Below are 24,044 nucleotides of genomic sequence, written 5' to 3' on the forward strand. Positions count from 1 at the left end.
ACAGCCAAATTACTTGCACACATACTTTGTATGCTGTTGTGGGCCAGAACTAGTTGTGGTAAGTGATGGGGCTCATCCGTTTTTGTGTTTTTTTTGAGTGGTATCTGGTTGTTAAGTTGAAATTAGTCTTGGTTGACTAGATACACCTTGTAAACTAAAAGTAGAGATTTTTTTTATGTCCCGCTGGATGACATCATATTAAGCATTTACTAGCATACCTCATGGGTGTGTGTGTGTTTTCAGGATGTATGACCATTCATGTGTGTGAAGTGAACATGTTCAGGCAGCAATGAGTTCATATGTTGGTGATTCTGTGTGTATTGTGGGTAGGGCATCATGAATCCTTGTGTGTTTGCATTGACTATGGTCATTCTGATGCACTGCTCCTAACTGGGTTGGTTCATTCTTCAGGGCCCCAAATCCTTATGAATGTTGATTTCTGACTTTTCCACATGTGGATAGATAGATTCAGCAGTGGTCATTCCATAGGTATATGGATGCCTCTTCAGCACTGTGTGGGACTTGGTGGACTAAAGTGAAATTTTTATTAGGTTTCTTGTTTGTGATGTGCAGCAGGCACAAAATCATGGGGTTTCATGGGCAGTAAGTTAGATGGTAGAATACCTGTCCTATGTCAATGCCCTGAGAATCAGCTGGGCAGCCAAGAATGCAGTTGGCTCCTCTGAGGCTAAGTTAGTATATGAAGGCACCAGCCTCCACAGTGAGGCTACTGAAATCCTACAGAACCTGTACCCTAGTACTTGATATGCCCTGGGTGGTGTTTGCTGTTGGATGTCAGGCACCCCCCTTCCCTGTGGAATCCTGAAGCTTCAGGGCTAGTCAGTACATCCAAGGGTCCCCCACGTTCTGTTCATATTTTGCTTTCTGTTTGGGAGACTTGTTCCACTGGGTCATGTTTTGAAATGTTCTCCATCCTTTCTTGAAGTACCAGGATTCTATTTCAGTGGGATGCACACTCTGCTTCATGCTTTTCTGATAGGGTATTTCAGCCTTCTCATATTCTCCATTTCCATTGAACAGGTGACCTGTCAGTGGACTGTGTAATCAGGGTGGCCCCCAGGAGACTGTACAATGCCTCCTCCTTCCCTGGAACCCACCTGTAGTTTTCTGTGCCTGACTCCTTGGCGACTTTTCCCTTGGGATATGACCGGGGAAAAATTCTGAGCAGGGTTTTTCTTTGCATGAAATGGTGGATGGAGTAAGTAAGGGGATCTGAGTGTGATCTTGGGATTGTGTCTTTCCATATGGGATAGGCTCATGAGTTAAGAGCTTGACCTCCAGTGTATGATGCTGTTGAGAGGCAGTGAACGTTTTAGGAGGTGGGATGTAGTGGAAGAAATCATATCATTGGGGAATGGGATATTAGGAAATTTTTCTTTCCTGCCCCCTCCCTCTCCTTCTCATTCTCTTGTTTACAGTCTACCTTGAGGTGAGCAGTTTTTCTCCAGCAAGATATAGTGCCTAGCCACAGGCCTAAGAGCAAGAGGACAAAGCAATCATGGACTGTGACCTTTAAACCATGATCCCAAATTAATCCTTCCTCCATTCAAAGTATTGACCTCAGCCATTTTTGTACTGTTGAAAGAGAGATGACTCTCCCAGAAAATTGGTTCCAAGAGTGTGCATATTGCTATGACTGTACCTGATCACGTGGTTCAGAAGGATTTGGAGTTGGTTTTGCAGGAGTGGTTTGGAAGAGCTTGGAGCAGCAGGCTAGAGAAAACCATGAATGGTAAAAGAGAACTTTGTAGGTGATGCTGATGTGAAGTAGGACCCCAGAATGTGGGGAGTAATGCAGACAGTAGAGGCTGTTTCCATGAGGTTTTGAGATTAATATAAGTACCTTATTAGGAACTGGATTAGAGGCCACTCATGTGACTTCAAGCATGTATTGCTCTAATTTTGTGTACATTCTCCATATGTATAGAATTGGTGGAACACTAATTTATAGTGTAAAGATCGTTATGCTTTGATGTGAGTTTCCCCCAAAATCTGATGTATAAGAGAGTACAAAAACATTCAGAGGTTTTGAAAGGTTTCACCTCATGAGTGCATTAGTGCATTGATACCGATTTACTGGGTTGTAAATGCAGGCAGGCGTGTGTGCCTGGAAGAAGTCAGTAAGTTGTACAGTGAGCAGACTGTACAACTTCTTGAAGTACAGGGCCACCCTGATTACACAGTTCACTGACAGGTCACCTGTTCAATGGAAATGGAGAATATGAGAAGGCTGAAATACCCTATCAGAAAAGCATGAAGCAGAGTGTGCATCCCACTGAAATAGAATCCTGGTACTTCCAGAAAGGATGTTCACTTCTTCCCGCTGCCCACTTTGTGATTAGTATATCCTGATGTGCTTTCCTGCTCCATACCATTGCACCATGATGTTCTGACTCACCTCAGTACCAGAGCTAAGGAGTTTGCAGTCATTGGACTGAGATCTCTGAGAACATGAACCAAATTCACTTTTCCTCCTCTACTGAGTTTGTCAGATCTATGTCAAGGTGAGGAAAAGGGTCCTGAAAACACAGACTAATTAATCTGATCAAGGAAATTTCAAGGCAGCATATCATTTAGTATGTGTCCTGGATATTTCTAGCTGGTTTGATCCAGATTTATAGTAGGAGTCAGGAGCACAAAGCATCATAGGAAGATTTGAAATACTTGGAAATACTTGGAAATTTCTCAGAAAAAAGGACTTTGTAGGGGTCAAGACAGGTGTGGTTAGTAAAGAGATGAATGCCATCAAATGAAGCTAAATACTTTGCACTAATACACTAGATATATACGTGTGGGCAAGACTTGTTTGAGATGAGAATATCAGGGTACCAGGGCAGCCTAGGAATCCTAACTTCAGGATCCATTCCTTGTTAACTAAGAGCTCACAGGCACACAGAGGCTGTGGTGTAGGCTGGCCTGGCTACTGCCCTCATTGAAAGAGAACCTTGGAATTGTCCTAGTGTACTGGACTCAGGAATGCATACTGCAAGAGTTGTGGGGCCATGGAGGGTCGTACTTATATTTCCTTGTTTTCAGGAAAATATGTATCACAGTCAGAGTCCCGTTCAGCAGGCCCACAAAGGGCAATTTGTTAAACTTTGAGAGTTAAGCAAGTGTTGTATTAGAGACCCCAGGAATGTAGTAATGCCAGGAACATGAAACACGTGCCATGGAATTCACAGGCAGTGAGCACAGCCAGGTCCATGGAGTGGTCCTGTAGTAAGGAGACTGGAGGGGTGGGGATGCCCAAGTCGCCTGGAATCCATCTTGCTGCATCATGTGCCCCAGTTCCACACATGGAGCACAAGACTTAATATTTGCCCTCCTGTGTTTGTTCAGATTCCTACTTGCAAGTTTTCTGTTCTTCCCTTTGGGTTGTTTGTGTTTCACCTTTGCAATTGTATCTTGGAAGTTTGTTTAAGTTCTTTGTCATTTTATATTGGAACACAGCCAAAGTAAGTACAAAATGTTTGATTCTGCTGTTTGATTTCTACTGAATGAGCCAATAACTGAAGAATCAAGAGTGTTGGGAAAAGGCTTTATGTTTTAACATGCCGACATGTCAGAAGAATGAATATTAGCTCCTGATTTCATCTTGCTTGCACTGCCCGGTGAAATTTTATATAGCATGTTATGTGAAGTTGTTCCCTCTGTCTTGGGCGTTTGGGCAGCAGGGTAGTTCACTAGTATGGACAAGTGTACTTTTCTGGTTGTGAGGGTCTTATGTGGGTTTGGTGGTCACTGATTCATCTGGGACCTGTGAATCTAAGATAATATGAATTTTTAGAAGCCAGCATTTTGAAGGTATGGGCTTCTGGTTTTCATCCCAGTCATTCTCTGTTCTAGAACTCTGTGAATTCCTTTTAATTTGGACATTTCCTGTGACCCAGGAAGGGGGAGTGCTCAGTGTAAAGGTTAGTGTTTTTAACTACCTCTCTAGCTAGTCATTAGGACAGGGAGGAGGTTGTGGAGAAAATAAAATCTTGCTCATGAATTAAAAGGACAAAAGAGCAGCATATAAGCCTTTTTAATCAAGGTAAAGCTTCACTGAATTTCCTTGAGTGTCAGAAGTGGCTTTGGAGAAGGGCTTTTGAGCAATTCAGGAACTGTTGAGACTATTGGGACTCTTGGAGATGTACTGAATGCTGTGAGATGGACATGAGGTTATTGGCACAACGGCAGAACCTGATGGTGTGGTTCTTTAGTGTCCCCCATAGGTTCATTAAACACTTGTTTCCCACCTGATGGCTCACTGGGGGTAGTGGCACCTTTTAGAAGGAGGGGCCCAGTTGGTGGAAATGAGGTCATTGGGGACATGCCCCTGAATGGGTACTTGGACACAGGTTCCTTTCTCTCTTGGTCTCTCTTTGCTTCCCAGCCACTGTCTGGAGAGCACTTTTCCTCTATTATTCTCTGCTCACCAGATGTGCTGTGTTGCCACAGTCAAAGGTGATAGGGCCAAATAACCATAGACTGTGATGTCTGAAATTATTCAGAAATTGGTGGAGGTGTAACTGTAGGGAGTTCAGATGGAGCAGCCCAGGCTTGGCATGGGATCATACACTGTACAACGGTGTGTCCTCCCAGCTAGGCAACATCTGCATACACTGAGATGGATAGTCACATGGGTCTCTTTGTGGTGATCCTCCCCTCGAGGTACCCCCTTTTGTCCCAGAGTAGTTTCATGTCCATAAGAGGTATCACAGAGGGCTGTCTTCCTATTTGAAGTATTTTCTCTATATTGAGCACTTACTGAATTTTGTAGGAGGGAGTGTGCTCTCTGCTTTGCACTTTTATGTTCTCTTATATTTTCAACACGAAGGTGTGGCCTGAAATCTGCATTTTCATCCCTTGTATTCTATCTGCAGAGTCCACAAGACTAATAGCCTGTAACAAATTGCTGACTGGAGGTGTTAAACATCAGACTAGGTATGTGATGTAGTGTATGTGTATCTTGTGCCTTAGCACTGGGACTTGGTGGTCTTTTGTGTTTCATGTGAAGAATCAGGGAAAGGAATTGGAGCAGGACACCATGAGTAATCTTGTGTGTCCATGTTTGATTGTCATGTGTGTAATGATTGGATATGAGTGATTTCCTTGATCTGTGTTGGGTGAGTGCCTTTGTAGCAATGCATTTATTAAATTCGTTAGTGCTGGTTCCATGATTCTTTTCTGGCACTGAACTGTTGGAACATGTGTTCGTACATTTAAGAAGATCTAGGACTGTGTATCACCATTTATTGGCTGTGTGCTTTCAGATGTTAACATTTATATGTATGTACATGTTTTCTAGGTCAGAATTTAGGACATATAATTTTTGGTGCAGAGATATGGAGAGAATGGCTCATGTGGTTTGTTGGGATGCTAGGAGGTGTGTGTATGGAGCCTGTGGATGTGGACAGATGCTGTTGATAGATTTTCAGGGTGGACTGCTGTGTATGTTTGTATTTTGGGCTTCGAGGTGATTGGGTTTTTATGTGTTACAGAGGGGCATCCTGTGTGAGGAGTAGGTGATGCTGTGGAGGTCTGAGTGCTTTTGCTGCACTTATGGTCAAATTCTAAGGCATTGAGTACATGTGCATGTTTGTGACATGTAAGTGATCATATATGATATATTTTGCAATGGACATATATGTCATGTTAAGTGTATGATGTGTTGTGAGCATATTAAGTTGCTGATAGAGTGTTATTGCATTTTGTGTTATGTTGGCTGGTTTATATTGTTCTGGGATATGAGGATATGTGTATCTGTTTTAAGTGTTTCTTTGGAGGTGAGTATAATTATGAGCTTTGTATGAAGGTTACAGAAGGTGATTTAATTGGGTTTTGTGGTGTATGTGTTTTATATTTGGGTATGGGGAATTCTGAGTGTATGATCAGGTATATCACAGGAATTTTATACAATTGAGCATTTTCAGAGTTCTGTGGGGTTGTATGCTTGTGACACAAAACATTTCTGCGCAATTGTATACATCAGGAGGTACAGGCAGTCCTGTACATACCCATTACAGTGACAGAGCGACTGTGTGTGCTTTTGGTTCTGTGGATGTACTGTGTATGTGTAGATTTAGACACGTGCGTTCTCAAGTTTGTATAATCTGTGACTGTGAATGTATTTAGAAATGTGGTGGCTGTGTATTTATTCTTGAGCTGTAGGTGGATAGTGTATGCATCCTTGCGGGAATGTAGGAGGTATGTGTATTTGGGAAGAGATGTTAGGAGGTTTGGTAAAAGTGTATGTGCATTGTTCATGGTGTGGGATTTATAGGTATTTTTGTAAAAGGAGTTGTTGAAGGTAGAATTTTTATGAATGGGTATACTTTTAGACTTAGTGAGTGTATGAGCTTAGAGAGGGCAGTGGTATATTTTGTACTTGGGCCACAAGTAGATTATGTGTGTATCTGGGAAATGATGACAAGTGGATTGTAGTTGACATCTTTGTTATGTACATTTGGAGAGGGTTGTGAGTCTTTATGTGTTTGGGAGTTAGTATTTGCACATCAAGTCTTTCTGCTAATAGTTATGCTTATGCATGTATGTTGTAGGTTGTTACCATGTTTTTCAGGGTTGTGGATGTTCCATTTTTATAATCAGGGTGTATCTGGTTCTGTTAAGTCTTTGGGAAGTTCTAAGTTCTGTTTGTGTATGTTGAGCAGGAAATAGTATTAGTAATGCTTATCAAGTATGTATGTCTTTGGAGAGTATCATGTCTGTGTGATTTTCCAGAGGATTTAGGATTCTGTGTGACTTCTGACTACAAGTAGGGTTATGTGTGACTCCGTTTGTGTTTGTGTGTGTGTGTGTGTGTGTGTATTTTCAGTGTTTGTAGGTGTCCTGTGCACATGTCTTCAGGGAGTGTTTTTCACATAAGAATGTAGAGGCATGTATTTTGGAAAGTATAGTTCACAGCTGCATGTTCGTGAGTATGTGAGGAAAACACTTGCATGTGTAATTGGGAATAGGAATTGAGTATATGCTTTTGAAGGCAAGGTGTTGTGTGTGTATTCAGGGAATGCAAGGATGTTGTCAATTTGTGCATCCATGTGGTGGGATGGCAGTCAACTGATGTTTGTATACTATATTCAAATATGAGTGGTTTATGGTATCTGTAGTAGAAAGGGTTGACACCGGTGTACATGCATGAGTAAGGGTGGGTGTGTGGTGTCTGTCTGTGTTGGGTGCTGAATGTGGTCCCAGGAGAACATCGGTGATGGCAGTCCCTTCCCACATGCCCTTGTTTCTGTTGATCTGGTGTGTTGCTCACACTCAGCTGGAGCTCACTGGAGGACAGTGAGTGTGGCAGAAGTGAGATTCTGCTTTCTGATTCTTATCCAGTGCGTGTGAGGACAGTAGTTGTGCTGGTGGGTGGCTATGCCTCTTGTGTTTGAGTGGCGCTGGCCTCTAGGATCCTGGACTGGTGGATGCAAGTTGATCAGAGATGACCCCTCAGGAGTGGTGGGGGGAACTTTTCCTCCAAGATATCTGTTCTTTTCCTGAATGGTTCAGAAGAACTGACTCAGGAAGGAAATGACTGGGAAATTCACAGATGCAGCACCAGTTCTTGAGATAGATATTTATGTTCGTCCACCTATTGATTCCTCTCCGTTTTTATCTACTGCAACAACAAAGTCTAGGACCCTACGTGCATTCCTCACAGGACCCCCACAACACGGCAGTGCTAGTGGCGCTACTGTGCACATGCCTGAGCTCACAGTGTGCATGCACTAGCAACACAGCTAGCTCTACAATTATCATATAATTGTATCTTCAGTCACATTAAAGAGGAGTTATAAACTGAAAATCCAGTGATAGTGGCTTTTAAATTTTTCCAGAGAGCTAAGCTCATTATTATTCTTTGCTTTATTGGCATGACCGAGTTAGTGATCCTTCCTTTCCACTTGCATGGTCCATTAACATTTCTTCTTGCTCTGATCTCCAAGTGGAGATTTTTTTCAGCATTTATTTGGAAATGAAATGTGATCAAATTATTCATATGTGATCATATCCACATAGCAAAGTTATACTGTCTTAACCATTTAGGACTGCAGGTCAGTGGCTTTCAGTATATTTATATTGCCATCCTTCTGATACCCTGATAGAGCCACAGAACTTTTTCATTTTCGAAATTTGAAATTCACACAGTCGTTAACGAGTAAGTCTCAATTTTCCCTCTTTTTAAGGGTGTGGACACCACTATTCTCTTTGTTCTATGATTTGACTACTCCATGTACCTCATGTGAGTAGAGTCATACAAACTGTATTCATTTACTTAGCATAATATTCTAGTGGCAGGGAGTAGTCAGTCGATGCTAGGACCCTAGAGGCACAGAGTGATCGGTCGGGCTGAGGGATCCTGGAGACGGGGCTCAATCAGTCAGGCCAGGGCTCCTACCTTAGCATAATATTCTAATGGTGCATTTCTGTTCTAGAATTGGACAGATCTTCCTTTGTAATTCAGAACACATAATATCCTATCATGTGCACATGCCACATTTAAAATAATCCTCCTTGAGACAGGAAAGGCAGTAATAGTGGAATTATTTTGATCAAACCATCCTAGTACTAATATGAAGACCACCTTGAATTTCACCTTTATGTATTCCAGTAAAGCAGGAATTTAGAAAACTAACATAAGTGCCTCGACCAGCAAGGCCTAACTCCCAGTTCCAGCGTGGGGTGAAGGGGATTAGAAAAATGAAGCTCAAAGACACAGATTTGGAAGATAAAGCTGGGATCAGGTGGAGCTCTGTTCTCTGATTAGCATTGGATCTTGAGAGTTACACCAGCAATCTTTATTTATATATGTCTCATTGTTAGTTTTGTGTGTGTGTGTGTGTGTGTGTGTGTGTATCCAGTTTTCTCAAAAGCATTTGTTGAAAAGTCTGTTCATTTCCCATTGAATGGCGTCAGAAACCATTTGATAGTTTATGTAAGAGCAATTTTTTGCATTTTTTACTGTGTTTATTTCATCTATATTTCTCTTTCATTTTCAAACTGTTCTGATGACTAGCTTTTCAGCAGGACGTTTTGAAATCAAGGTGTGTCAGACCTCCAGGTTTGTTCTTGTTCAGTACTGATTTGGTAGTTGTTACCTTTCAGATTCCATATCAGTTTTAGGATGGTATTTAAAATTTTTGCAACAAGACATTAGTCTTTTGTTAGGGATTGCATTGAATCCATGGGTTGCTTTGTGTAGTATTGATTATTTAACACATTTAAGTGTTCCAACTCCTGATCATTTACTGTCTTTCACTTTTTGTTCTCTGTATAAATTTCCTTCATGATTTTATAGGTTTCAGGTTACAAGTTTGTGATTTTCTTGATTAAGTAGACTCTAGTATATTATTCTGTTTGAGATGATAGATGAAATTGTTTTCTTGCTCTTCTTTCCATATTTTTCTTTTAATGTATAAAATACAATTTTTGTGTGTGTAGGTTGTGCTTTGGCACCTTCACGGAATTATTCATTCTGGTGATTACTGTCATGGAATCTTAAGGGTTTTTTTAATGCATAAAAGTATGTCTTTTAAGGACAGAGATAAATTATACTTGTTCCTTTCAATAACTATGTCCTTTGTGTGTATTTCTTGCTGAATGGATCTGGCAAGGATTCTGGTATGTTAAAAAGAATAGAGAAGGCATGTATTCTTATCTTCTAATTTGTGGGAAAATATTTTAATTTCTGATCAATTAATTAAGTAACTGTAGGTATTCCAATGTGTTGCTGTTGATTTTGTTGTTGTTTTATTCTGTTTTTTTTTTCTTTTCTTTTATCGGCAGTAAGAATTGCACCCAGGGCCTTACACATACTAGACATGCACTCCACTAACCACAGAACTATATCCTAGCACCTTTAAAAATTTTATTTTGAGACCCAGCCTGGATAAGGTGTGCAGTGTAGCCTCAAACTTGTAGTTTTCATTCCTCTACCCAAGGGCTGTGTTTACAGGTCTGCACCAATACATTCAGCTTATTTCTCCTTTCTACTTGTAGTTCTTTTTTTTTCTTTTACTCATGAATGATGTGGATGTGGGATTGACTTTCTCAATATTTGTAGTTCCAGGTTCTTGTCAAGAACAGAGAGTTGGTGGAGAAACGTGCTAGAAGGAGCAAGAGGATTTCTTGAAGTGAGACTATACTGCCTTAGAAAGAGGTAGAAGGCTCCATAAAGGAGAATGGAGGTCTAGAGATCACATGGGATCCAAGAAGGTGTCTGTAAGTAACCACAAAGAGCTGAACTGGGGACATAAATTGAGTGAGGGGACATGGATATTGCTTCATGAGAATAAGAACTTTGAGAGAAATTTGTTTTCTCTAGGTTCATTTGGGATGTTGGCTCACTTAAGGCGAGGTAGTATAAGAGTTAGTTTCCATACTTGGTTTTTAAAGAGGTGGTAAGTAGTACTGTCTGTCAGGTTTCAAAAGGGTGTAGCCAACAGGAGTAGAGATTAAAGGTTGTGGTCACTGTTGGAACTTGGAGATGTTGTCGTAAGGAGAAGGTGAAGCAGCAAGGAGAATGAGCAAAATTAACTTCATAATGATGAGCTTCTTCTCTGGTTTTGAGTGCTTATTTTGTCAGAATGGCAATCAGAGGTGCTACATAGGTTCTTAGGTGTAAGATGAATTCTTGAACATTATGTGTGAGCCTGGAGTATTTTGGGATTCAGAGAGTGGGCTTTAATCCAGGAGAGAAGGCTCCATCTGGTTCAAGTCCCACGGTTTAGATTCCCATTAAGGTGTTGCCTGATAGTATTTGATCAGAGTTCTCTTAGTCCAGGATATAAGTGAGGACATCATCTACATATTGAAGGACAGTTCTATGCTGAAGACGTAAGTCTTTTGAATCCTTCATCAATACCTGGGGCTAAAATAAATGGGGGCTGTATGTTCAGATAAGTTGCTCAGTATGTGTCTCTGGATCTCCACATTCAGAGGAACAAAGATATTGTGAGCGGGATACAAATATGTCGAGTCAAAACCTGCTTTACATGAAGGACTGTATACCAGTGAGTGGTATATGGAATCTGGGGAAGGAAGGTGTGTTTGTTATCATGGGGTTGAGGAGGATCATTGCCTTGCTGACCCATGTTTAAATGCTGAAATTATCTATAGTCCCCTTTGGTTTAGGTCCCAGAAGAATTGTGCTATTACAAGATATGTGATAATAAATTATAAGTGTATACTGTGAATACACAGATAACAGTGGCTTATAATCCATGCAGTGCTTCTATCCTTATGGGATATTGTCTTTTGTATGAAAACTTGTCCCCTTTAATGATCTCTGTGGCAGCTGTGCATTCAGGGTTTTTCATGGGATTCCATTTTCCCAGCATTGGTTCAATGACCAAACATTGGAATCTGGCTGATTCACTTAGTATGATGATGTTCTGCAGTTCAGTCTGTTGACTAGGAAATGCTGTGATTTCATTATTCTCTATCGCTTTGTTAAACTCCATTGTGCATCTATACCACATTTTTGCTCATCCATTCATCTGTTGATGGGCACCCATGCTGGTTCCACAGCTTGGGTCTTGTGAATTTCCCTGCTGTAGGCATTGATATGCTTGTGTTGCTCTAGTGTTCTAGGATACATTTTAAGGAGTGGGGTCATATAGTAGTTCTAATCTTAGTGTTTTGAGGAATATTTGGACTTCTTTCCAGGAAAAAAGTGTTTGTACTAATTTGCAAAGCCAGCAACAATGTATGACGGTTCCTTTTCCCCTACATCCTCACCAGTGTGTATTATTCTGTGTATTCTTGATGATTTCCATTTTGAAAGGAGGGAGATGAAATCTCAGTGTATTTTTGATTTGCATATTCCTAATTTAGGACATTGAACTTTGTTTTCATACATTTACTGGCCATTTGTATTTCTCTGTTTCAGAAGTGTCTCTTTTGTTCTTCTGCCCATTTACTGACTGGGTTATTTGTGTTTTGATGTTGAGAATTTTGATTTGTTTATATATTCTGGCTATTACTTTCCAGTTGGAAGGGCCACTGACAAAAATCTTGTCCCGTTATGTAACTTCTGTCTTCACACCCCTGTTTTTCTTTGCTGTATGCAGAAGCTTTGTAATTTGAGGCTGTCTAAATTATTGATTCTTGTTTTCATTTCTTGAACTTTAGCAGTCTTGGAGTCTTTCATTTCTTTGAGTCTTTAGCAGTCTTCTATGGAAGTGCATGCCTACTCCAATATGTGGGTGTATTACGCATGTGTTTTCTTCTATCAGCTGGAAAATTTCATTTCCAAAGTCTATATCTTTGTTCCACTTTTGTCTTTTATGTAGGGTAAAAGTAGGAATCCAGTTTCATTCTTCTGCACATGGATATGCAGTTTTCTCAGCACTTGATTTTAAAAGGCTAGCAATACCTTCTCCAGCATGTGCTTTTGGCACCTTTGTTGAGTACCAAATGATTCTATCTATGTGGATTTTTCCCTGTGTCTTCTATACCAGTGGACTTCCTCTCTGTTTAACACCAATATCATGATCATTTTGTTGGTATAGCTGTGTGGTATCATTTGAGAATAGGTAGTGTGATGCCTCAAGCATTACTCTTCTTACTCAGTATTGCTTTGGCTATTCTGAGTCTTTTGTTCTTGCAAAGGAATTTTATGATTTTTTTTCATTGTTTGAAGAATGTCATTGTTATTTTGATGGGAATTTCATTGTGTCTGTGCAACACTTTTGGTGTTATGACTACATAGACCATTTTTATATTACCTATTTAAGGTTATGGAAAGACCTTTCCATATTCTAACGTCTTTCTTCAGTGTTTTCTAGTTGTCAGTGTAGAGCTCTCTCACCTTATTGGTTTGTTTTACTTGTAGGTATTTAATTTAATTTTCTGAGACTATTTCTCATTTATTTTTCACTGGGTTCTTTATTGGTGTCTTGGGAAGGTGCTGATTTTCTCTTGGTGATTTTGTAACGGATGTTTTGCTTAATTTCTTTATCAAATCTAGCAGGTTTGTGGAGGAGTGTTTTAGATCATGTGAGTATAAGATCATATCTTCTGCAGACATGTAATTCGACTTCTTCTTTTCCTATTTTTATCCCTTTCATCTTATTTCCTTGCCTTATTGCTCCAGCATGAATATCCAATACTATATCAAATACAAGAGTTTGAATGGGACTTCTTTCACTGTTTCCAGATTTTAAAGGAAATGTTTCATTTTTTTCCTCATTCACAATGGTGTTGAGTGTGGGTTTGTAGTATACGGACTTTGTGGATGTTGAAGTACGTCCTTTCTATCCATTGTTTCTTCTGCGTTTTCAAAATGAGTGGGTGCTGCATTTTGTTCTTTTTCTCTGTATGCATTGAGATGACTGTATGATGGTTGTCTTGAATTCTGCACATGTGATAAGGAAGATTTATTGATTTGCATATGTTTAAATCAATATTCTGTTGTGTCCTTGGAGTGAAACCCAGTTTGTCATGATGTATAATCTTCTTAATGTGTTGATGAATATGATTTGCTAATTTTTATTAATAATTTTTGCATCTGATTCTATCAGGGTTGTTGTTCTCCACTTTTCTTTTCTTGATGTGCCCATGCCTGGTTTTGGGTGTCAGAGTGGTATGTGATTGCATATTATAGATTTGGAATGGTTCCACTTTTCTGTTGTATCAGTTCTTCTTTAAATGTGTATTAGAATGCTGCAAAAAAAAATCCTTGTATTTTTGGAGTTGTGTTTTTGGAGGATTTTTTATTACTGCTTCTATCTCATTATTTGTTATTGGTCTGTTTAGTGTTTTCATATTCTCAGTTTAATTTTGTGAGGCCATATATATCTAGATATAGATTTCTTTGTGATTTCCCCATGTATTGGACTGTAACTTTTCAATATAGTCCCTAATGAATCTTTGGATGTATGTGGTGATTTTCTCATCTTCATATCTAATTTCATTAAATTGGGTGTTTTCTCTTATGTTCAGTTTGGGCAAGGTTTTATTGATTCCAAGATCCAATCCTTCATTTCATTGCTTTTATTTTCTACTGTGTTAGTTTCAGGCCTGTCTTCCATCATTTCTTTCCTTGTTCTGGTTCCAGCATTGGTTTCATTTTGTTTTGTTTATGGCTTTGGGATGCATCATTTTCTCTGCTCTACTGATCTCCCTTTGACTTTCATGAATCATCATCCATCTTTTCTTTAAATTTTTATTTTCACACACACAAACACACACACACACACACCATTTTAATTAACCATTTGTCGATTCTAGGCTGATTCCATAGTGTGACTTTTGTAAATTGTACTGCTATAAACATGGGAATGTATGCATCACTATGGTGTAATGGTTTCATTCTTGTATGAGTGGTCATTCTGGGCCATATGGTGGTTCTATTCCTAGTCTTTTGAGGAATATCCATACTGGTTTCTATTGTGGTTTTACTGATTTACAGTTCCAACACCAGTGTGTATGTGTTTCTTATTTTCTTATATTTATCGTCTCCAGCATTTCTTATTTGTATTGTGATGGCCATCATTCTGAGTGGAGTGAGATGAAATTTCTGTGTGGTTTTGATGCGCATTCCCCTACTTGCTAGAGATGCTGAACATTTCTTCATGTATTTATTAGGCATTTGTATTTCTTCTTTTGAGAAGTGTTTTATTCTTTTACCCAATTTAATTGTGTTCTTTGGTTTATGGATGTTAAGTGTTTTGAATTGTTTGTATGAACACCCTGAATGCAGGTGTTGAAGAACTCCCGTTCTGTAGGTTTTCTCTTCCTGCTCTTGTTTCCTTTGCTGTGCAGAAGGTTTTGAATTTGCTGCTATCCCACTTTTGAATCTTGGTTTCATTTCTTGTGCTGTAGGAGTCTTGCTAATGAAGTTGGTTCCTATGCCATCATATTGAAATGTTAGTCCCACATATTTTTCTATCAGTTGCAGAGTTTTTGGTCTAATTCCAAGTTCTTTGATCCACTTTGAGTTGAGTTTTGGTTAGGGTTAGGATTCATTCTTACAATTATGAATATCCAATTGTCTGAGCACCATTTGTTTAAAAGTGTGTCTTTTCTTCAGTGTATTCTGGTGGAACCTTTCTTAAGGATCAGATGACTGCATTTGAATGGGTTCCTGTATGTCTTGTATTCTGTGTCATTGGTCTGGGTTCTGCTCTTATGCCAGTATCATGTTGTTTTTGTTACTATAACTCTACAGTACAATTTGAAGGCAGGTATCGGAATTCTTTTATTGTTGCTTTTTTGGTTTATAATTTCCGTGTGTGTTCTGTCTCTTATTTTTTCAAACTGAATTTAGGACTATTTTCTCTAATTCTGTGAACAGTGTCTGGTATTTTGATCTGGATTCTATTGAACTAGCGTATTGCATTTAGTTGTATGTCCATTTTAACTATATTAATTATTTCTGTCTGTTCACGAATATGAGGTCTTTCCATCTTCTTGTGTCTTGCACAATTTCTTTCTTCAATGTTTCATGAATTTTTATTTTAGAATTTTTTACCTCCTTGATAAGATGAATTCTTGGGTATTTTAGGTTTTAAAGCTATTATGAATAGGATTGTCTTTGTTTTCTTTCTCAGTAAATTCATTATTGGTATACAGGAAATGTATGACACAGATAGGTTGATTTATTTTTTTTAACCACTACTTTGGTTTTTTTTTTTTTTTTTTTTTTTTATACCTCTTGCCGCATTTTGTTGAAGCTTTTTGGACTTTCTAAGTATACGATCAGTTCATGTGTAAAGATTGATACTTTGCCTTCTTTTCTTCCTGTTTTTATTTTAAAATTTCCTTCTCTAGCCTAATTGCTCTGGATAGATGTTCTAAAATTGCTCTGGATAGCATTTCTAGTATCATCTGAAGTAGACGTGTTAAGAGTGGACATCCTTGTCCTGTTGCAGATTTAAAGGAAATCCTTTCAGGTTCCCCCATTCACTATGATGTTGTGTTTCCTGTTTTCTCATACAGCCTTTGAATCTTGAGTTAGGTTCCTTCTACCCCTAGTTTCTTCAGTGTTTTTGATCATAAGTGGGTGCTGACATTTGTAGAGAGGTTCCTGTGCAGTTATTGAGCTGGGTGGTTTTTGAGTGTAATTCTTTTTATGTAAGGAGTTATTTTTACTGATTTTCATTTTCCTCCATCCTTATGTTCCTGGGATACAACCAACTTGGTCAACATGTATAATCTTCTGAACATGTTGTTGAGTATGATTTGGTAACATTTTATTAAGTATCTTTGCATGTAAGTTCATCAGGGATGTTGGTTTGTAGTTTTCTTTCCTTGATGTGTCCTTGTGTGCATGATTCTGGAAGTGTTCCATCCATTGGTTTCTTTTCTCTTTTTTGGAATAACTTGAAAAGCATTGGCATTAATTCTTTTTAATGTGCAATAGAATTCAGCTGAGAATCAGTCTGGACCTGGGCTCCTCTTTGTTGGAAGGACTTTTGTTAATGCTTGTTATCTCATTGCTAGTTTTTGGTTTGTGTAGGTTTGTACATCCTGTTGATTTAATGTTGGCATGCCATGGTTGTCTAGAAATACAGTCATTTCTTCTAGGTTTTCCAAGTGATCGGAGTATGAAGTTTAAAAATACATCCCAAAGATCCTCTGGATTTCTCTGATGTCTCTGGTGATTTTTCCTTTTATGTGTCTAATTTTGTTCTTCTCCCCTGCATTCTTACTTTTGGTTAGTTTACATGCAAGGTGAGAATCTTGAAAGTGCAGTGTAGTTGGTTTCCTTTTCCTAATTTGTTCTACATGCCTGTGAGTTTAAGAGTTGAGACCATGTATGTTCCATGTTATTACAGAGAGATCTTCATCATAGGGAGGCATATTTAGCAATTCTTGCCATTTTTTTCTGACATTGTATTTGTTGTTTTTCTCATTTGCTTCTTTACTGTTCATATGAGATTACCATTTATGAGCTGTGTTTTTTTTTTTTGTTTTGTTTTCTGTGGTATTTCTTCAAGGATCATCTGTTGTCCTTGTTTAGTACTTATGAATTCTTTTAGACTCTGCTTTTCCTGAAAGATTTTATTTTTTCATTGATTTTGACAGATAGGTTTACTGGATTTAGAAAGTTCGGTTGATGTTTATTTTCCTTCAGGGCTTGTAACACACCTTCCCAAACCCTGCTGTATTGAAACTCTAAAATCAGAGTTTGACCTGAGAAATACTAACTAATTCTTATTGACTCGCCTAAATGCGATCTGATGTTTCCTCTTCGGACATCTAATATTCCCCACTTGCTTTGTATGTTAGGCATTTTAATATTAATGTGTTAATATTCTTTTTGCATATTCTCCTTTGAGCCTTCCAAATGCTTCCCACAGGTGGGTGTCCACCTGTTTCTCAATGTTTGGGAAATTTTATTCTTATATTCCTGAAGAGGATTTTCATGCAATTCACCAGCCTCTCCCCACCCTCTCTTGTCCAATGATTATCAAATTTGGTCACTTAATATTGTTCTAGATTCCTTGTATATTCTGGTCATGATTACTTATTTTAGCTAATAATGTGTGAATGTTCAAGGCCGACCACTTTGTCATCCATTGTGCAGTTCATCTTATTCATGTTTTACCCATTAGAGCGACTTTCAACAGAATATTTTATTTGATTTATTTTGCTTTTTATTATCAAGATTCCTTTTGGTTCTTTTTCAATATTGCCATCTCATTATTGAATTTCTCATTGATATCCTATACTGACTTCCTTCATTCCTTCCTTTGAGTGTTTTCTTTGAATTCATTGATCATTTTGTAATTGTTCCTTTGAATAATTTATGTGGTATTTCAGTATGGGTGGAGTCAGTTGAATCATATTTTTTTTATGTTTCTTATGTTCCTGTATTGGGATTTTTGCCCCTGTTTGGATATTTCTCTTCCATTAGTGTGTGGGAGCCTATTTAGGGCATATCCTTCTCTTGGCATGTGTTCAGGGATATCAGGTTGTTTGGAATATTTCAGTGTATCTTGAAGTGTGTTTTGAAGCATCATTTTTGTGTTTCTGTGGTGATGATAATTGTAATTTGTTGTAATGTGTGTTGTGCAGAACTTGAGTATTCCACTTTCCCCGTATTTCTCACTAGAGTGCGGTGCTTGTAGATCATGCATTCCTGCAATTGTGTTGTATTATGGTAGGCTATGTGGGGTATGCCCTTTGTGGTTGCAAAAACTGTCAAGACTATATCCTAAAGGCTTATGAACGCTGTGTATATTAAGATCCCTATGAATGTGGTATCCACAATATAACCCAAGTTCATAGTCTCTGTTTCTGTTGTAGCATCGATGACCATGTGTAGGATCTGAGTTTTCCACGTAGGTGGTCCTATTTGGAGTCCTGTCCTCTGTTTTTGTATTAAAATTGCACTGAAGTCCAAGCACTATACATGAGTGATGCAAGGTGCCTTGTCTCCTGACTTGGTTTTGGAATTGGCTCAGCAGCAGAGTCCCCACCCTGTGAAATCATGATGTCCCAGGAGGTTCCTTACAGCAAAAGCGGAATGGAACAATAGTAACAGCAACAATAGCATGGCATCTACAATACTAATTTCCACAAAAAGAGCAATGGCAGGGTCAGCAACTGCCAACAGCAATAGCAGTAAAATGCCTTGAAGAAGATGCACTTTAAAAATCCCATCATATATCAACCAATTGATCCACAGTCCATGATAACTGTAGCACCTTGGAGGGTAGGGGGGTGGGGTTAGTCATTTAGAAACTAAAATAGTTCTAATGGATCATAAGATATAGCTTTCATTTAGAGAAAAGAAATATGATACAAAGGTAACAGAAATGTTAGAAGTTTCAAATTGTGAACAGAGAGTAGAAGAAATGTAGGAAGGAGGAGGACAAAAAGTAAAAGAAACTAAATAGAGAAGGAGATAACAAGAGAAACAGTCTGTTAAGAGTGAGAAGAAAGGTGTTAGAGACGATAGACACAAACAACAATACTCAACTAAATAAAACCCTAACCCTCAAATGAGAAAACAACGAAAAGTAAGGAATGTGAAAATGGAAAATGGAAAAAGAAAACGACTATGTATCTGAGTGTAAATTCACAAATCAAGTAGCAGAGGAAGAACAGGAAGACATATGCATACATATACATAATTGTATGTGTGTAAGACAAAAGAAAATGTCAAAGTCACAAGGAAACTGGCTGTGTGAACTCAGGTGGTCAAATCTGTTGCACTGCTTGTGCAGGACTTCCCTCCTTTCCCTTCTTCTGGGGCCTTGTGTCCCTTGGAGCACACAAGGAATTGGGGTTGTTAGGCACTTCTTTTTATATCTGTCAGTGGGCCGTCATCTGTAGTGAAGTGGACTTGATGCTGCCTGTAATAGCTTGCAGGTTTCCTCTCACCTGTGTACAGTAGGATAGAATGGGAATGTCAGCACAGTTTTGTCCAGAGAGAGCAAATCTGTGCAGTTGGAAGTAGAAGTACTGGTGGTTGGGGTTTAGTTCTAATCAGGCTGACGGGAATTTATTTTGCGGTGTTTTCTCTGGCGAGGTTAAATCAACACATACCAGGGCTGGATAGATGCTGACCCTCATTGGACCCTCCTAAAACTTCTGCTGGTCTTGTGGGGCGTCAACCTCGCCAGGTCACACACACTCTACTACCAATGGATGTGGCCTTCCCAGACTCAGTCTTACAGTGATTTCCCTGAGTAAAGTCACACACACACACACACACACACACACACACACACACACACTTGTTCAGTCTCGTAACATACATCAGCTGGTCGTATCACCAGACTGAATGGGAAGGTGCATCACACCCCTGTCTGTATCTGAGTTGAATTTCTGTGGTGCTGTCTTCTCCATGCTGTTTCAATCAACTGTGGTAGGCGCTTGCACAGACAATATGGCTATATTAGCAAAGAACTCATGGTTTCCCACAGGAAAAAGCTGCAGTGTGGTTTCTTTAGATGTCTCTCCTCGGTTGTTTGCTTGGCGGTTGAGAATCACAGATCACTTTTCAAACACCAGTTGGCTGTGCTGCCAATTTCAGACTTCTTTTCTGTTCTACAGGTTTTTCTATGGCATCGTTATCCTTTATGTTTGTGGTATCTGTCCCGTCTGTGGGGAGCAGTACCAATGTCAGAGATGCCACTGGCTTGGCTCCAGGGTACCTTTACTTTTCCTTTGTTCAATGCTCCTGAATTTCTGGCTCTCTAAGTGCCTCAGTTATGATATTGGATTTCAGTCAAGCATCCTTTTCCCAACTCAGTGAAAAGCAGTATTCCTACTCTTCAAATTCCACACCATGAAGCAAGTGGTAATGAAGCCTTCCTCCTATCTGTCATCTTTTGATTACTCACAAGTTTTCTTGGTTATTTATAGCTATAGATGACATTCAGTTCATTTTGACATAGTTCTAAAATATGGAATACCATTTGGTCTAATTCAATCCCTAGTACTTTTCCCTCCCTCTCTTCCTCCCTCCCACTTTCCCCTTTCCCCTATTCTTCTACTATTTACTACAGTTCCTCCTAAGATTCATGTCTTGTGGATGTACATATTTTTGAGTATCACTGGGGTATATTCATATATGTACATAGGAAATTCAGGTTTTTGATTCATTCTTCTGTTCTTCCCTTATTCCACCCCTTCTCCCTCTTCATCAGTGCCCTGTCTCTACTCCACTTGCCTTCTATTTTGATAGTATACCCCCTATCTTTTCCCCCTAATTTTGGTCTCGTTTCTGCATATCAGAGGAAAAATTCAACCTTTGACTTTCTGGTTGTGGCTCACTTCACTTAGCATGATAGTCTGCAATTCCAAGCATTTTTTGGCAAATGGCATAAATTTCTTCTTTGTTATGACTGAGGAATACTCCATTGTGTGTGCATGTATGCATACCAGTATGCGTGCATATATGTAAGATGTCCATGTATGTATATGTATGTATCACATCACATTTTCTTTATCCACTCTTCTGTTGAAGGGGACCAATCCAGTTTCCCCAGCTTGGCTATTTTGAATCATGCCGCTGTAGACATTGGTGTGACTGCATCCCTATAGTATGCTGATATTAGAACTTTGGGATATATACCGATGAGGACAAGAGCTGGGTCATAATGTGGCTCCATTTATAATATTTTGGGGAATCTCCATGCCTCTTTTCAGAGCATTTGCTTTAATTTGCAGTCTCTCAGAAAATATACTAATGTACCTTTGCTCCAACATTCTTGCCAACGCTTAGTATTTCTGTCCTTGATAGTTAACATTCTGACTGGAGTGAGATGAATTCTTGATAGTTTGGATTTGAATTTCCCTAATTGGTATAGATGTTTAAATTTTTTCCTATATTTGTTGACCATTGTATTTCTTCTTGTGAGAAGTGTTTGTTTAGCGTTTATCTTTTCTCCAGTGTGTGTCTTGGCACCTTAGTGTAGTATCAGATAGCTGTGTTTGTGTGGGTTTTTCTCTGTGTCTTCTCTTTCATTCCCTTGGTCCTCATGTGTGTTTTAGTGCTAGTTCAGTGCTACTTTTGATACCCTAACTCTGCAGTACTTATTTGAGGTCCTGTATTTTGATGCCTCCAGCATCGCTCTTTTTGCTGCGAGTTGCTTTGACTATTGTGGTATTGTTCCAAGTGGATTTTAGAACAGCATTTGCTAGTTCTTTGAAGAATGTCATTGGTATTTTGATGGAAATCGTATTGAACCTTTATATTGCTTTTGATAGTATGGCTGTTAGAATAATATTAATTCTGCCTACCCAACATCATGAAGGTCCTTTTCTTTTGTCTTCTTCAAGTTCTTTCTTCTGTGTTCTATAGTTTTCCTCATACAGGTTGTTTACCTCCTTCCTTAGCTTAATAATTTCCAAGTGTTTTTTTGAGGTTACCGTGATTGGGATAATTTTCCTAATTTCATTTTTGGCAGATTCATTATTGGAGTATATAGGAATATGATTGGCTTTTGTATGTTAGTAGTGTACAAACACTAACAAACACTGCTTCTTTACCAAAGTTGATAATCAGCTCTAGAAGTCTTCTGTTGAATGTTTTGTGTTTCTAAATGTAATTAAAAATAATTTGAGCTCTTGTTTTCCTATTTGTATCCCTTCTATTTGTTTGTATTCCTTCATATGCCTGATTGCTTTGGCTAGAGTTTCAAGGCTAGAGTTTCAAGGACTATGTTAAATGGGAATGGTGAGAATGGATATTCTTGTAGTGCTCCTGTTTTAAGGGGAAACATTTTCAATTTTCCTCTGTTTAGTATGATGTTGCCTTTGAGTTTGTCATCTGTATCCTTTACAATGTTGAGTGAGGTTCTGTATGATTTAAACATGAATGGGTACTATACTTTCTGAAATGGTTTTTTCTGCAACTATTGAGATAATTGTCGTTCTTTTCCTTAAACCTATTTATGTGGTAAATCACATTTATTTTTTCCATATGTTGAGTCAACCTCACATCCTTGGGATGAAACCCACTTGATCATGGTGCACTGTTTTTGATGTGACTTGCTAATATTTATTAGGAATTTTTGCATCTTTGTTCATCAAGGATTGGTATGGTTTGGATATGAGGATTCCCCCAAAACCTTGTGTGAGACAATTGAAGAAGACTTAGAGGAGAAATGATTGTGTTATGAGAGCCTTACTCAATCAGTGAATTAATCCTGCTGATGAGATTAATTTGAGTGGTAACTGAAGGTGGGTAGGATGTGGCTGGAGTAGGTAGGTCATTGGGATGTGCCTTTGGGGTATCTATTTGTTATCTGGTGAGTGGAGTTTCTCTCTTCTGTGTGTGTATGTCTCTCTCTTTCTCTCTGGTCATCATGTGAGCCACTTCCCTCCTCCACAGTATTCTGCCATGTAATTCTGCCTAACCTATACAGCTGGCTGCCTGTAGACTGATACTTCTGGAACCATGAGCACTCAAAAATAGTTCTTGTCAGGGCGTTTAGCCACAGTAGCAAAAAAGCTGACTAAAACAAGTATATTATCTTGAGGTTGTCTTTCCTTGAAGCATCTTTGTCTTGGTTTGTTATGGTGGTGAAACAGGCCTCATGGAATGAACTTGACAATGTTCCGCCCTTCTCTGTATTATGGAATTATTTGAGCAAGATAATTGCTTTTTAAAGTTTGGTAGAACTTGAGTGAGAATCTGCTCAGTCCTGGCCTTTCCTTTGCTGGAAGAGTTTTGATAATCTTCCTTAGCCATGACAATTTAGTTAAGGGTTTATTACTCTTGTTTATCTTTCCAAAAAACCAAATTTTGTTTCATCAATCCTTTGAATTGTTTTTGTTGTCATTCCCAATTTCATTGATTTTGGCTCCGAGTTTAATATTCCCTGTCTACTACTGATTTTATTATTAGCGTGTTCTTTTTTTCTAGGGTCTTGAGGTGCTAATTTAGATTATTTATTTGGTATATGTTTTTTGAATAGAAGAACTAAGTGGTATAAACTTTCCTGTTTGGAATACCTCTTACTGTGCCTGAGATTTTGATAGGTTCTACCGTGGTTCTCATTGGCTCTAAGAATTGTTTAAAATGTATCTCCTATTTCTTCTGCTATCCATTTATCATTCAAAAAAGTATTATATCTCCAGGTCTTAGAGTGCTTTTTTTCCCTTGTCATTGATTTCTGATTTCATTCCACTATAATCTGGTAGGATGAAAGGAATTATCTCTAGGTTTTATTTGCTAAGTTTTACTTTGTGACCTAAAATATCAACTATTTTATTAAACCATGTACTTTTGAGAAGAAAGTGAATATAGTCATTGATGAATGAAATATTCTATCGATGCCTGTTTGGTTCATTTGATTAATAGTAGTCTTTAGTTTTTAAAAATCCTAACTTATTTTATTTTTGAATGCTATATCTAGTAGTGACAGAGGTGTGTTGAAATGACCCAGTATTATTGTATTGTGGTCTATTTGATTCTTCATATTGATAAGGGCTTATGTACACAGATGCACCATGTATTAGGGGCATCGATACTTACAATAATTGTATTAAAATTTTTTTTAATTGTAGATGGCTCCAATACCTTTATTTCATTTAGTTATGTTTAATATGGTGCTAAGAATTTT

This window comes from Sciurus carolinensis, unplaced genomic scaffold (genome assembly GCF_902686445.1).
Source record: "Sciurus carolinensis unplaced genomic scaffold, mSciCar1.2, whole genome shotgun sequence".
Lineage (NCBI taxonomy): Eukaryota > Metazoa > Chordata > Mammalia > Rodentia > Sciuridae > Sciurus > Sciurus carolinensis.